The sequence below is a fragment of the Salvelinus namaycush genome, chromosome 32 (assembly GCF_016432855.1).
Source record: "Salvelinus namaycush isolate Seneca chromosome 32, SaNama_1.0, whole genome shotgun sequence".
Lineage (NCBI taxonomy): Eukaryota > Metazoa > Chordata > Actinopteri > Salmoniformes > Salmonidae > Salvelinus > Salvelinus namaycush.
In genome coordinates this window covers 12,182,100-12,199,436 of record NC_052338.1, presented here as the reverse complement: position 1 = coordinate 12,199,436, position 17,337 = coordinate 12,182,100, and positions in this window count along the sequence as shown.

The following is a 17,337-nucleotide window of genomic DNA, read 5'->3' as shown; positions in this document are numbered from 1 at the left end:
CTGGGGAAGGGTACCAAAACATTTATGCAGTATTGAAGGTCCCCAAAAACACAGTGGCCTTCATAATTCTTAAATGGAAGAAGTTTGGAACCACCAAAACAATTCCTAGAGCTGGCCGCCAGGCCGAACTGGGCAATCGGGGGAGAAGGGTCTTGGTCAGGGAGATGACCAAGAACCCAACAGTCACTCTGACAGAGCTCTAGAGTTCCTCTGTGGAGATGGGAGAACCTTCCAAAAGGACAACCATCTCTGCAGCACTCCACGAATCAGGCCTTTATGGCAGAGTGGCCAGACGGAAGCCACTCCTCAGTAAAAGGCACATGGCAGCTCGCTTGGAGTTTGCCAAAAGACACCTAAACACTCTAAGACCTTGAGAAATAAGATTCTCTGGTCTGACTAAACCAAGATTCAACTCTTTGGCCTAAATGCCAAGCGTCGCGTCTGGAGGAAACCTGGCACCATCCCTACAGTGTGGTGGTGACAGCATCATCCTGTGGGGATGTTTTTCAGCGGCAGGGACTGGGAGACTAGTCAGGATCGAGGCAAAGATGAACGGAGCAAAGTACAGAGAGATCCTTGATAAAAACCTGCTCCAGATTGCTCAGGACCTCAGACTGGGGCGAAGGTTCACCATCCAACAGGACAGCGACCCTAAGCACACAGCCAAGTCAACGCAGGAGTGGCTTCAGGACAAGTCTCTTAATGTCCTTGAGTGGCCCAGCCAGAGCCCGGATTTGAACTCAATCTAACATCTCTGGAGACACCTGAAAATAGCTGTGCAGCATCTCTCCCCATCCAACCTGACAGAGCTTGATAGGATCTGCAGAGAAGAATGGGAGAAACACCCAGCGACGTACCAAGCTTGTAGCGTTATAACCAAGAAGACTCTAGGCTGTAATTGCTGCCAAAGGTGCTTTAATTAAGTACTGAGTAAAGGGTCTGAATGCTTATGTAAATGTTCCTGTTTTTATTTTTAATAAATCAGCAAAAATGTCTTAACCTGTTTATGCTTTGTCATTATAGGGTATTGTGTGTAGATTGCTGAGGGAAAAAAAACAATGTAATCAATTTTAGAATAAGGTTGTAACCTAATAAAATGTTAAAGTCAAGGGGTCTAAATACTTTCCAAATGCACTGAATGTACACTGAACAAAAATATAAACGCAACATGTAAAGTGTTGGTCCCACGCTGAAATGTTCCATACGGACAAAAAGCTTATTTCGCTCAAATTTTGTGCACAACTTTGTTTACATCCCTGTTAGTGAGCATTTCTTTTTTGCCATGATAATCCATCCATCTGACAGGTGTGGCAAAAGGGAGCGTGCAATTGGCATGCTGACTGCAGGAATGTCCACCAGAGCTGTGGCGAGAATGTAATGTTAATTTCTCTAACATAAGCCGCCTCAACATCATTATACAGATTTTGGCAGTTTGTCCATCCGGTCTCACAACCGCAGACCACGTGTAACCATGCCAGTCCAGGATCTCCACATCCGGTTTCTTCACCTGCAGGGTCGTCTGAGACCAGCTACCTGGACAGTTGATGAAATTGTGGGTTTTCAGAACCAAATAATTTCTGCACAAACTGTCACAAACCGTCTCAGGGAAGCTCATCTGCATGCTTGTCGTCCTCACCAGGGTCTTGACCTGACTTCAGTTCGGCGTCGTAACCGACTTCAGTGGGCAAATGCTCACCTTCGATGACCACTGACACATTGGAGAAGTGTGCTCTTCACTGATGAATCCCGGTTTCAGCTGTACCGGGCAGATTGCAGACAGTGTGTATGGCGTTGTGTGGGCAAGTGGTTTGCTGATGTCAGTGTTGTAAACAGAGTGCCCCATGGTGGTGGTGGGTTTATGGTATGTGCAAGCATAAGCTACGGACAACAAACGCAATTGCATTTTATCGATGGCAATTTGAATGCACAGCGATATCGTGACGAGATCCTGAGGCACATTGTCGTGCCCTTCATCCACCGCCATCCCCTCAAGTTTCAACATGATAATGCACGTCCCCATGTCGGGAAAAGATCTGTACACAATTCCTGGAAGCTGAAAATGTCCCAGTTCTTCTGGCCTGTATACTCACCAGACATATCACCCATTTAAGCATGTTTGGGATGCTCTGAATCAACATGTATGACAGCGTGTTCCAGTTCCCGCCAATATCCAGCAACTTCACAGAGCCATTGAATAGGTGTGGGACAACATTCCACAGGCCACAATCAACAGCCTGATCAACTCTATTTGAAGGAGATGTGTCGCGCTGCATGAGGCAAACGGTGGTCACACCAGATACTGACTAGTTTTCTGATCCATGCTCCTACCGTTTTTTTAAAGGTATTTTTGACCAACAGATGCATATCTTTTTTCCCAGTCATGTGAAATCCATATATTAGGGCCTAATGAATTTAATTCAATTAACTGATTTCCTTATATGAACTGTAACTCAGTAACTTCTTTGAAATTGTTGCATATTGCGTTTATATTTTTGTTCAGTGTTAGTATATGAGCTGATATATTTTGTATGTCTTCAAAATACTGAAAAGTATATAACATTTTTCTTTCTCACTATAGTTATGAATTGGGTTAGATACAAAAGCCAGTGGAATTAATGGACACTAAGTTGCAGTCGTTTTAAAAGACATTGGTAGTGTCTGAATACCCATACTAGCGTAGTACATCCTTAACTGCATACTATGTGCTCATCGTAGCATACTATTTAGCATGTACCGTAAAAAGTATGCAGCATGCCTCTGACTCGACGCTGGGGCTGGGCCGAGTGCACGTGGATTCTCCAAATTCAACAGACATGCATCGCATTAACCAGCTTGATAATAGCTAATTTCCAATTAAATAAATGGTGTATAAACTCTGAATAGAATAGGAATGGAGATATAGGCCTACTCAGGCTGGTTATAGGCAGACTATCACATTCAACCTATAAAATAGCCCATATAGCCCATCTATCCTTTTTTTAAATGACAGCTACAGATAATTTGGTTCCCTTTCAATATATTTATTAGTTAAACCAAACTGCTATAACATATATAAATTAAATCAAATAGCCTAAAACACACACCAAAAATGTTCAAAGTTGCAAATCAAAAGGCTGTTGCACAGAAAAACGTGGACAGACAGGTGCATTGCAAATTCAGAACCACTGGACAGCAACATAATAAACTAAAGCACTGATCATTGGGAACGAGATCAGAATGACTGCTAAGGCTTGATTTTAAAAAATGCAGTAAAGAAATAGCCTACAAAACTAAAACAATTCATATGTTGAAATCAAAAGGCCTGATTATCATGACATTAATAACACAGTCACACCCTGAGTCCCAGGTGCCAACATATTCAGAAGTAAAAAATATGGTTTAGTATTCTGTTTAAATGCTCTGATGAAGGTCAAGAGAACAAAAAACACTTTTCAAGGAGAAAACAGAAATCCGCTTTGGGTAAAAAAAACTTCAAATAAAAAAACGTCTGTTTTCAAAGATGTAGACAACAATGCAGTACATGTGATCATTTTAAGGAGAACAAAAACTACTTAGCTCTACATTTAAACACCACAGCAGAAGATTTGTTATTCGGCATCTTCCCAATTAAGTAGCCTAGTTTTGTTTTTTGTCTACTTGAATAGAACTATGGCCTATCACTATTTGGACATAAATTATGGACTTTATCAAACAAAACAAACATTTATTGTGGAACTGGGATTCCTGGGAGTGCATTCTGATGAAGATCATCAAAGGTAAGTGAATATTTATAATGCTATTTCTGACTTCTGTTGACTCCACAACATGGCGGGTACCTGTATGGCTTGTTTTGGTCTCTGAGCGCTGTACTCAGATTATTGCATGGTGTGCTTTTTCCGTAAAGCTTTTTTGAAATCTGACACAGTGGTTGCATTAAGGAGAAGTTTATCTATAATTCCATGCATAACACTTGTATCTTTTATCAATATTTATTATGAGTATTTCTGTAAATTGATGTGTAATTTTTTGGAAGCAAAACATTACTGATGTCACGCCCTGACCTGAGTTATCTCTGTTTTCTTTATATTTTGGTTAGGTCAGGGTGTGACTAGGGTGGGTACGTTAGTTTTGTATTGTCTAGGGTTTTTGTATGTCAAGGGTTGTTGTCGGTCTAGGTGATTTATATGTCTATGGTGGCCTGATATGGTTCCCAATCAGAGGCAGCTGTTTATCGTTGTCTCTGATTGGGGATCATATTTAGGTAGCCATTTGCCCTTTTGTGTTCGTGGGTTCTTGTATATGTGTAGTTGCCTGTCAGCACTCATTTGTATAGCGTCACGGTTCGTTTTGTTCGTTTTGTTCAGTGTTCATTCTTGTAATAAAGAAGAATGTACGCATACCGCGCTGCGCCTTGGTCTCCTCCTTTTGACGGCCGTGACAACTGAACATAACGCGCCAATGTAAACTGAGATTTTTGGATATAAATATGAACTTTATCAAACAAAAACATACATGTATTGTGTAACATGAAGTCCTATGATTGTCATCTGATGAAGATCATCAAAGGTTAGTGATTCATTTTATCTCTATTTCTGCTTTTTGTGACTCCTCTCTTTGGCTGGAAAAAATGGCTGTGTTTTTCTGTGACTAGGTGCTGACCTAACATAATCGCATGGTATGCTTTTGTCGTAAAGCCTTTTTGAAGTTGGACACTATGGTGGGATTAACAACAAGTGTATCTTTAAAATGGTGTATAATACTTGTATGTTTGAGGAATTTAAATTATGAGATTTCTGTTGTTTGAATTTGGCGCCCTGCACTTTCACTGGCTGTTGTCAAGTCGATCCCGTTAACGGGATCTCAGCCATAAGAAGTTTTAAACTGAATACTCAAACTGACTACTATTTAGGACGCAAATATGGGTATTTAGACACAGACAGTTTGTGCTCAGAGATCTTGGTTCCTCCTTCCTCTGTAACCTTAGATATGACATTCTAACCAGTGAATGTATTCTGTTACCTTTTTTGAGTCTTTTGGAATTGCTAATTACCTTATACTGTGCCGTTGACGATAACGCGCAGAGATATATTTCACTTGGGCAAAATAGATTTTCTAAACATTTCCTTGACTGAGTTTGAGGAAGATCATAAAGGAAGTCAATGTTCTATTATTTTCCTTCATCTACATTTTGGCTGCCGATTGTGAGCATTTCGTTAGTCAATGGCATATTTAAAAGATACAATGTGAATATGATCTTTGTGATTCAAGCAAGAGGGTGCGTCACTGGAATTATATAAAATCATATAAAGCTGTTCATTTCCAAATAAAAAAGCCCCCTAGACTACTGCATTCTGCTAATCAAGTGTTCTGTTTAATATATTCTGTCACAGGGCATCATTAACATGCTAGCAGTTGGCAAAATTAAAAACAACACAAAGTTCTCACAAAAATGATTTGGCAATAATAAAATGCCCAACTCCAACACATGCCCAATGTCTACCAGATTTAATAGCAGTTCTTTTGGGTATTTTGGGGGGGAGATGCTTAGACTATTATGAATATTTTACAACTTTGTTTATTAGTGAAATCTCTAAAACACTATATATGGGGATTCTTCATTAGGTTGTTTTGGCGAGCTTGCAAAATGAGCCGTTTATAGTGAATGTGTGTGTGTGAGGGAGGGAGAGCATAATCAGCAGATAAATGGGCATACTTTCACCATAATATTGAATCATTTTCCGTTTAGAAAGCAACTATTTAAAAGCATAGCTAAAGCCTGGAAATGGTGGGTTCATTTCTTTCAGGGACCGTATACTGATGACACAAACTTCAGTAGGTGGTAGATGAAACAATGAAATTCACACACACACACACACACACACACACACACACACACACACACACACACACACACACACACACACACACACACACACACACACACACACACACATAGTGTCATAACACTGTCTAAGAAATATGAATTAAAGAAAAATTCTGTCGAACTAAGGGAAACTGCGAACTGCAGCAAGGACTGAGGCTGTGATATAGTGTCAAGATCAATGACTTTGCCAGCCTACTATCACAGATGTTGTTATTAATAAATCCTATTTATGATTCTTGAAAACTTGTTTACGAACCTTGGCTTCCCTTTTCTATTTTGTCGACAAAATCAATAGTATTCAGTCAGCGAAGTTGGCTCGTTATTGATCCTGGGTGGTGAAATGTATAGTGACTGGATAACCCTAACTGATAGTGTGCAATGGGGATCCACTGGGGGTGTGGTGGCCGGTGGGAGTGCTTCAGAGAGAACAACCCGAGCGCTCGTCTGCTGGATGTGTTTGACTCAGGTAATTGAAAGTGTTTTAAACTATTATAGCAACTGGAGAGCTTGTTTAAGTGTCGAGCTGCCAGTCAAGCACCCGGGCGAAAAGCCTCGGCCCGTCATGCCTGTCAGTCAATGGAAACGAGAAGTGTCGGCCTAATGGGTTTTTTCTTACACACTGAGAGTGGTAGAGGGGTATAAAATCAATGCGTTGTCATGTGTGAGTGCGGGCCATCAAACAAGAGCAGGTGGATTGGAACTGTATTTGTTTAGTGTTGACAATCAGAAGCGATGTTGAGTGGGAGGAAGTGTGTGTGGTGTGTGTGTGCGTGTGTGTGTGTACGTACACGTGTGTGTGTGATAGATAGATGCTCTCCAAACACCTTGGCATCCCATGGCTTTTGTCGGTGTGAGTGTGACAGGGGTCATGTGAACTTCAAAACAATGTTGCTTTTATCCCATGGCTCTTTCGCAGGTGACAGAACGTCTTTAATTTCTTCTGTTTCATTTTTTTCCTCTCCACCTCCTTTCCTTTAGCGCAGACAGCAGCATGTTCGCTGTTGTTGAAAAGGCCAAGCAAAGAAAATAGGCATTTGTTGGCAAATGATTGAAACGCGAACGCTCAAATCTTAAATGCCTGCATGTCGTGTTGTGTATGTACTGTACTGTACCTACATGTTGATAGGAGTTGCTACATTAGCATTATGCTATTTATACGATCAGGGACTCCTAGTGTTACCCAGTCCAACTTTACTTAAACACTTCTCCGCGTTGTGAGTTTTTATGTAGTGCCTTTCACTTTGACAATCTATTTTTCCTCCTCTTTGGTGGTGAGGTCTTACTTATTCTTTGGTGGTGAGGTCTTGCTTCTTCTTTGGTGGTGAGGTCTTACTTCTTCTTTGGTGGTGAGGTCTTACTTCTTTGTGTGAAATAGTTGTCCCTTGGTTAAAACAGTTGGAAATCGCCTGCTCTAAACCACAAGGGATCTTTTGGAGAAGTTGCCCTTGTCAGACTATCTACTCATTGGTAGTTTTGGAGAAAGGGGTGTAGAGGCTCGGACTTTAAGGTCAGTGTGAATTTCTTTTTACAAACATTTGGTTTGGGTTATGCAAACCTCTTAAGGGCAGTAATTTTTCTCAAAACTGGATCAAGTTTAGAGTGAACTGATTTCAAAAATTGACAAGACCGGAGAAGATGATAAATAGGATGAGAAAATGGAATGGAAGGATCCAATAAAATAATTATAATTTCCCCCATCTTGAAGCAAATTTTCACATAAAAAGTATTTTCGCTTAACTGTGGAGCCCACACGTTTGATCAATTAGGGACAGATTCTCATTTCCGTGCTGGGTTTTCAAACCCTGGAGTCCAGGCTGAACTGGCATGAAGTGAAAGTGCTTGATTGGTTGATGGTTTCCCTTGTTGAAATGCCAGCTACACACACACACACACCTCTCAAAGCCTTATTTATTTTATTTTATCACCCTAATGTGGGTCACGGTGAACGGCCAATGAGGCACGCACCGTCGTCTCGTCTCAATACCACCTTTATGATTTATGGCCAACACATACGCTTCTCCCTCCACCTTTCTTTCTTTCTTTTCTTCCCTCCATCTCCCTCTTTTTTCCTCCCAGAGATCCTCACAACCCCTTAAATGGACTAACTCAGAGCAGAAGCAGTTGTCTCTGTTGAGTCAAACCAGACCTCTTCCTAAGAATGAATCAAATTATTTCACCATGTTGAGAGCTATAAAGGCGTAATTACTTGTAATTGGGGCTTCATATATGTGTTCTAAATTGGATGAGTTTTTTTAGGGGGGAGGGGTTATTCTAGATAGCTCCAAATTATTGTTGGATGGGGCAAAATTGGAAACAATTTTCTGTTCCATTTGAAACAGATTGTTCTAGACTCATGACAGTTTTTTTCTCTCTTCTTCTCTCTCTCTTAGTGCTTTGATATATTTGAAAGAGGAATATTAGAAGTACTATGATTATGCTGTAATGTTTTCTTTCAAGTTTGACTCCTCTCCCTTTGTTCTCAGTACTTCTATGCTATTATATCCCTCACTAGAGAGAAGTGGCAAGAGACAATGCGCTATTTCCAGTCGGACTGTGGATTGCAGACGGCATGTTGCGTTTAGATGACAATTGCAAATCCAATAGAGAACTGAATTGCCTCGATGCAACAAGCTTTGTGAGTGTGTGTGTATGTATATGTGTGTGTGGGTGGGGCGGGGGGGTTTCAAAAATATGATAGAAGATGATTTAGTGCAGATGCAGGCTACTTTTGTCATCTCACACAGAGCAGCAATTTGCTAAACAAATCTATTCCTCCTTCAACTACACCAGGACGACGCTGTAGACGTGTGTCTGTGTGCATGTGTGTGTGTGTGTGCATCTGTGTATGTGAGAATGTGCTCAAAATCAATGTTTACCCTTACTGTTGTTCCACCAGTCCATCCAAACATGAACTGATGCCTATTAGAAGTGATCTGGACAAATATTTGCAGTGTGTTGGTGGCCCTGAACAGCATACTAGCGGTGTATGTACATTGGTCGAATGGGGATTAAATGTATTAGTGTGGCTAGTAGTACACATGTCAAAAGATCAAGTTCAAAGGTTGACACGCACCCACACTCACACAGTGGGATATCTTTTACAGGGCTGCGATCAGTAGGCATAGGAAGGGAGCAAATCCTTTGAAACACAGGAAGTAATCACCCATGTGTCAATATATTTACCATGATAAAAAAATCACTATCAAAATCTGTCGGTTTAAGCTAGAGATATGTTTTTCTGCCTGAGCTGCATGCATTTCAATCCACTACATCCGCCTATGTTGGCCTTCCATATCTATGGTGCAGTGTGGCAGAGCTACAGCGCTGTTTCTGCCCAAACGGTTTGTCCTACTAACTATTATGAAAAGATGAGACTCTCACAAACACGATGGTGTTCTCTTTTTTGCTCTATGACCCCCCACAAGCCCCATTGGACTCGTCTGAAGTCGGTGCCGCCGATGTGCCAACTTCTGTCTGTACCGTCCAAACCGTTTGGGCTACAAACTAATATGACCCCTCTATGGAAAGGGGATACTCTCACGAACAGGATGTTCTTTGTTTTGCTCTACGACCCCTACAAGTGTCACAGGACTCGTCTGAAGGTAACCCATTCAAATGAATGAAGTGTGGAGGTAGTTTTGTGCCACCAAAAAAGTGTCCAAAAAACTTAAATATTTCCTAAGCTTTTGTATAGATATAGGACAGACACTTCAAAACCTTATTCCTTATTATTACATTTTTTACTGTCTTTTTTGCCATTCATCAATGTGTTATTCAATGTTTTTCTATGGGCTGTAGTAATAAAGGACAAATTCAATATTTTATCAAATATTTTTTTTTATATATATATGTTTTTATACATACAGGGGTCCTAAAATTCAAAATCTAATAGCTTAATGATCCATGGTATGACCATCTTAAAACAATTCCATATGTTAGCTTAGTAGAACCCCCTAGTGTGATTGGCCTAATACGAGTGCCAACTAAACAAGCCTAGTCTTTATCTATGACTCACAATGTGAAAGTAGCAAATCATTAGTTTAATTATTCCCCCGTTATAGTACTTTTAAATACAGTTGGAGAGATACAGGCCTGGCGCTAGCCTTTTGGAGGCCCTAAGCGAGATTTGTTTGGGCTTGCCTAGACAGTATAACAATGTACTGTAAAGGTACACAGCAAATTTGCAAGTGTTAAAATCTCGGTGTTAAGGTAAAAAGTGTTGTGAGGGTTATATCTGAGTGTTGATTCTAGAGAGGTTAACACCAGTTGGATTGAAATTGACACCACATGGGTGAATAAATGAAGTATTATTTGAATATCTTCTCACAAAACCGACTGTCCAGACCGAACCGTTGGAGCTACAAACGAATATGTCCTGATCGAAAGGGGAGACTCTCACGAACACAGAGGTGTCAGTTGTTCTGCTCTAAGACGCACACACACACTTCAGGGGAGTTGTCTGAAGGTAACCCAGTACCAGGCTGTAAAAATGTCAAAAAGTGAATAGGGGGTCAAATGTGCCAAAAATAACGTCACCAAACATGGGTCAACATTTTTTTATGTTTCCTAAGTTTACTTATACCTCTCAGATATAGGACAGACACTTCAAAACTTTGTTCCTTTTGATTTATTTTTTGATTTTCTGTTTTGCCATTTATGAATGTGTTATGCAATGCATTTCAATGGGCTATAGCAGTAAAGGCCAAATTCAAAGTTTCATCAAATGTATATATATATTTTTTTTTTATACCTACAGGGGTCCTATAATTCTAAATCAAATGGCTAAATGATACATTTTATGACCATCTTAAAAAATAGGCCATATGTTAGCTTAGTAGATATTGCGATATAAGGGTCTAAGCCCTAAGAATTATAGGACCCCTGTAGGTATAAAAAAAAAAATATATATATACATTTGATGAAACTTTTACACAGGTAAAACATATCTGACCTGTATCAGTGGGTTGGTTACCCCCTGAACTGCCTTTTTTGCCAAATTCACAAGTGTTAAAATCTCGGTGTTAAGGTAAAAAGTGTTGTGAGTGTTATATCTGAGTGTTGATTCTAGAGGGGTTAACACCAGTGGGATTGAAATTGACAACACATGGGTGAATAAATTAAGTATTATTTGAATCACAGTGGAATCAATACTGCTTGGTGGTGTTACTTGACTGTGTTCAGTTGTAGGTTGAATTTTGAAATAGTTTATTTTAATATTTATGTTTCTGCATGCATATTCATTGATGAATTGATCTTATACTATACAACCTTTTTCTAAACTAATCCAATCTGTAAGGGGTTGGATTTATTGCACCCATTACTGAGATGGTAGTTCCAGTTTAGATGGTTTAATTAGTCTTGTTTGTCAAGTCCTTCACCATAGCAGTCATTGTGAATCCAGGTTGTGGGTGATAAAATATTCCAATTGTTGGTTATCCTCCATCTGCCTTGATTCTGATAAGAATTACGAATCACTTCACAAACCAGCTTATTGTGACTTGCAGGTCTGATGTGGCCCATGAGCTAAGATTTTCAAACCACAATGTTGAGGATAACTAGGCCATAAAGGCCTTATGAAATGTATAATATATGATCATAAAGGGTTTACTTTTAATTCAAACACATTCACTTAGGCAATCACTTGGTGAAAGCTTCAGGACTAGAATTTATTGAATGTCTCTGTCACTAACAAACACACTCATGGGCATGCTGGGAAATATGCAAATTCGGTTTTTACAACCTACAATGTTAAACCCCCCCCCACAATTTTTTTTTTTACAAATAATACTGTAACACTACATGTGTTATTCCCTAAAACTGAAGTGTTACAGCATCAACTCTAATAAAGTGTTAAAATAAGTTGGAATTTGTAACACCCATGGTGTTTGGGACCAACACTAGGGGTGTTAGTTTGTGTACACCTTGAAAAGTGTTTGTTTAACACTATTTCAGTGGGTCACATATCATTTCTAAGAAAGTGTTACATTTAACAATGTGGGTGTTAGAATTATCATCTCAAATTCGCTGTGTAGAGACTAGAGAGAAACATAAGTTAATCTCCCTAAGACTCATGAAACACAAATGTCTATACTTCGATGTTCACTTTGTCACCTCTCTGTGTCCTTGTAAGTGCACTTATGAAAGCAAGTGAGCAGACATACAGATGGAAATAGAGAGAGAAATGTTCCTGTTTGTCCATTTGAGACAGAGAAAGCGAGAGAGATCTGACATTGTGCTGGGGGTTGTTTCCTCTGCCATTTCCTCCTACTTGTCCGTCCACATCAAGTCCCAATGTGTCTGCTGGTTTTTATTGAGCTCCAGCAGGGGGGCTGCTGGTGTTGCTGTGACACACACAGATGCACACACACACGCACACACACATGCACACACATGCACACGCACACTCCTTTGTCCTCCTTCTTTCTCATCCTTTTGTAACCCCCCCCATCTCTTTCCACAATATAAATGATCCACAATATCAATTGTTTCGTGTTTTGTTTTAACCCGTTTCATTTCAAATTCCCAATACAACTTATAACCTTTGCCTGTGTTCATTGAAATTTACTCTGTACATTCTTCAATATCTTTTGTGTAAAGTCAAGCTTTAGTTGGTGACAGATTCTTTAAGTCAGTTGTTTCTCCTTCCTGCCCCTCCTCCTCGCCACTCGCTCCAAACATGACTAAAGCTTCCTGAATGTTGACATCTGCCACATGAGCTCGGCTTGCTCCGCCAAGGTGCGAGATATATCCGTGGGGACAGCATTGCTTCAAGTTACCATGAACCTCCCAGCTGTGAGCAGGCGGCGAGCAACGAGGCTCGGCAAAATCAGAATGATGGTTGGGTTCTGTTTGCCTTTTCCTGTTATTTATTCATCTGTTTATTCTTTCTATCTGTCCACCAACCCACCCCCATCCCTCCCTTCATGCTCCTTTCCCAGAAGTGCCAAAAGGAGAGACAACGGCCTGTCACATCAGGTGTATCACAACCCCTCCCTTTCCCCCATCCTCTCCAATCTGAATAGGAAATGAATCCCAGTTCTCTGCCTCTCAGCCAATGGGCTCCTGGAATACTGACCTTTTTCTGGTGTGAGGGCCATGATGGAAGGTGAAGTGTTGGGCTGGTGGCAGGACAGGGAGTGGGTGGGGATAAGGCAACTAACGGTGAAGTGTGGGTGGGCTGGGGTTACTGGGGGTGGGTTGGGAGGGTCCCTGTCCGATGAAGAATCCGATTAATCGCAAAGCCGACAATGTATGGACACCTCCTCGACACCATTCTCCCCCCTCCCCCCAGCACACACACGCACTAACCCCTTCCCCGTGGTGAACAGTTACCACAGCACGGTCGGGCCCCTGGATGGACGCCCTCTGGATTTATGTGTGCTAATTAGAGTGGAAGAAATGATTGGCTGCTTGCGACATCACAATAAAGGGGTTCCCAGATACATACACACACACATGAACACACACATTGGCCTTGCGGATAGTAATGCACACCGGCATGCTGGATCCCACTGCGTTAGGCCGCACACCTCGGTTGGGTCCGGGCTCTGTCACACACGATTTAAACCTCCTCATGACAACCTCACACCCTTCCTACTAGTGTATCTACCCTTTAATACCCCCTCCTTCTCCTTCTACTGTGTGTGTCTGCGTACATATGTTTGACTAGCATAACTGTGTGTGTGTGTGTGTGTATGTGTGTTTGTGTGTGTGCGTGTCTGTGTGTGCGAGAAAGGCTGTCTATTAGACTCCCACACAGAGTTTCTCCTATAATAGCCCAGTCTTAAATCAACACTAGCCTTGTAATAACATTTCACCCTGTGTTATTCCTATTGCAATTATGTGTCCTCAAGGCTTCGTCTTGCCGAAGTCTTCCTTTTATATCTCATCCAGGCTGGGCAGTGGATGGAACTCAATCTTTAGCTTCTCTTAAATGCTATTATAATTCTTTCAAAAGTGAAAAAATATATGTAGCAAACCTAGATTGCACCTTAAAAGTTATGCTGCAATTAAAATGTTGAATTTTTCTGGCACAGTGGTTTGAGTGAGGACATTGTGAAAATGAATGTGACTATAAAAAAATATATAGAAGTCATTATCCCCTAAATTAGCATGTTTTAATTGTTATGTGTATGAGCAAGTGCCTGTGAGTAACAGTGTTCAACACACTTCTAACCCACTCCAAACTCACAGAAAACAAGCTATAGTTTCAGGGACCCAAAGATGTAATCGTGTGTGTGTGTGTGAGCGCATGGAGGACTCCCTCAAACTGGCCCTTTGAAGTGAAGCGGTAATGGAGGAAGTTAATTATCTCCCATTATGCAGGCTGGGAGCGACCAACGCCAGTTGGAGGCCATGTTTTTCCCTTTAATTAAGCACAGAGTCAAGCGTCGCCTGTCAGCAAAACGCTAAAAGAGCATTTCTGAGGGAGAGAGAATCCGCTGGCGCAGATGAGAGGCCACTGACGCCGGCCCCAAGTTAATGGGAGAAGCGTTAGCATCTTAAGAGAAATGTTAGCTGTATTAGCGTCTGCTGCTTTCGAACTGGGCTCTGGGAAATGCATTTAGTGCAGGGGAGCCTCCACGGAGAAAAAGTATTTGACTCCTAAGAACTGATTGTAGGATAGCAAAGGAATGGTGGAAAGGGAAAGTCAAGGAAATTTGAATTGTATATACCTTTAGGGGGAAGTAGTGTCTAAACTGCTTCTAGAACAGCTCAGGTGAATGTATTAAGGGAAATGTATTCATTGTAAGCTGTGTTAGTTTCCTCTTGCTTCAATAGACTCTGGGTACTTATAACCAGATCTTAGATCAGATTACCCTAACCCCATCATCTTGACCATTACTTGAATTAGAGTCGATTGGCGCACCCGTGGGTCACGCGGTGACGTCATTTTGAATATTGAATAGCTCCCTGTGGGTTTATGCTAGAGACGTACCGTTTCTTGAAATGGCTGCAGCTGAAACCCTTCCGTCGATATAACCTTTGTGCCTATTCCACAACATGGGGCTTGTGAAAGCGGCCTTTTCCTACAAATGAGAGGATCCGGAGAGAACCGTGTGAGGTACAAACTAGTATGTCTCACCAACACCACAGTGTTTGTTGTTTGGCTCTACGACATCCACAAGCTTTACAGCAGTCCTCTAGAACTCTCTGTCGCAGGCGTCCTCATTTCGAAGAGGTCTTCTCACAAAACCGGCTGTCCAGACCGAACCGTTGGAGCTACAAACTAATATATCCTGATCAAAAGGGGAGACTCTCACGAACACAGAGGTGTCAGTTGTTCTGCTCTAAGACGCACACACACTTCAGGGGAATTGTCTGAAGGTAACCCAGTAGCAGGCTGTAAAAATGTCAAAAAGTGAATAGGGGGTCAAATGTGCCAAAAATAACATGACCAAACATGGGTCAAATTTTTTTTATGTTTCCTAAGTTTTCTTATACCTCTCAGATATAGGACAGACACTTCAAAACATTGTTACTTATGATTTATTTTTTGATTTTCTGTTTTGCCATCTATGAATGTGTTATGCAAAGCATTTCAATGGGCTATAGCAGTAAAGGCCAAATTCAAAGTTTCATCAAATATATACCTACAGGGGTCCTATATTTCTAAATCAAATGGCTAAATTATACATTTTATGACCATCTTAAAAAATAAGCCATATGTTAGCTTAGTAGATATTGCGATCTAAGGGCTTAGACCTACACAAGTAAAAAACATCTGACCTGTATCATTGGGTTGGTTACCCCCTGAACTGCCTTGGAATACAAGTTGTGAATGGGCAAGACAAAAGATTTAACTGCCTTTAAACAGAATATGTTAGCAGATGCCAGGTGGACCAGTTTATGTCAAGAACTGCAAAGCAGCTGGGTTTTTTGCACTCAACAGTTTCCCTTATGTATCAAGAATAGTCCACCACCCAAAGGACATCCAGCCAACTTGACACAACTGTTGGAAGCATTGGAGTCAACATGGGCCAGCATCCCTGTGGAATGCTTTTAATGCTCGGATGAATTGAGACTGTTCTGAGGGCAAAAGGGGGTGTCATTTAATATTAGGAATGTTTTCCTAATTTTTGGTATAATCAGTGTACTAGAGAACATACATTACTCTAAGTTGTGACCATGTGAAATAGATTTTTGCCTTTTTGTCGTGAGCAACAAGCAAATTAATGCTTTGTGGTGTGTTGGTCCAACCCCATGCATTGCTTACTGTACATTTCCCATTAGTATAATTGACCATACATCACATTGCATACAACGAAAAATAGTCAAGCGGAGCCTTGTTATTCCGTTTGCCTACAAAACAGCATAATTGCGGGAAAAATGTACTTGTCAAGAGCTCCTGGCGCCGCTACCTAAAACGAGAAAACCCATCCGTCGAATTGGTGTGTGTGTGTCTCTACCCTCGCACTGAGCTCAGTAGGGGTACCGACGATTGCTGGGAAGCCAACCATCCGGGTGAGCAATTAAATAGAAATAGACAGCATGAAATATGGTTATTACTGTTATACAAAAGGCACATTTAGAGAATTGAGCAGATAACTGTAATTTTTTCTCCCCCACAGCTGTTATTTGTCCTCCTGTATTTTGTTAACTTAATGTCTCACGGTGATAATCGACTGAGGAGAGGGCAGAAGTTTTCTATTTACATTTTTAATTACCGTGACTTTTGACACTTTGTGTGATTTTCCAGTTTCCAGTTTCACTTAAGTTAAATTATTTTAAAAATGTTTATTATTATGTTTATTAGGTTAATGTGTCTTCTAGCACATTATGCTCAACATACACTTTTTGGTGTTTCTTTGTTTATTTTTACTAAGTTTGTGAATTCAATTCGGTTAGTAGTCAAATAATCACAATGGAATCTAGGTATTGATAAATTGAAATATTGAGATGTTAAGATATTTATAATTTAATAGACATTGATTGATTTGTTTTTAATAGGCCGTGCCATTTCGTGACAAGGTGTGTGGAAAAACCCTTACAAAAGAACTCACATGACAAAAAATCACGTGAAAAGAACACATGGTTTTCAGACATGTGACATTTCACATGTATTTTTCACATGTGAACAAATCACGTGAAAAATGCCACGAGGGAAAAACAGACGTGTGAAGTTCCAGATAGATTTTTCACATTTTTCTCATGAATAAGAAATATGTATTTTTAACATACTTGAATCATTATACTCAGGTAAGCTAAGTAACTTTTTTACAGAATGGAATTGAAGAATTTGAAATTCCATATGTGAACCGATTCAGGAAACTAGGCGTATGTTGCAAGTCACAACTTCACAGGAGAGCCGTTTGAACGTATTTTTTTTTTTTTTAACTAAAATTAGTTTTTTTGGCAGAAATGCCTTCTCGATCATGTAAACTTTCATGTGCCTTAATAACTAACTTGTATGCCATTTGTAAATACAAATAAAATTGTTAAATTACGAGCCTTGTTGGTTAAGCCATAAAATT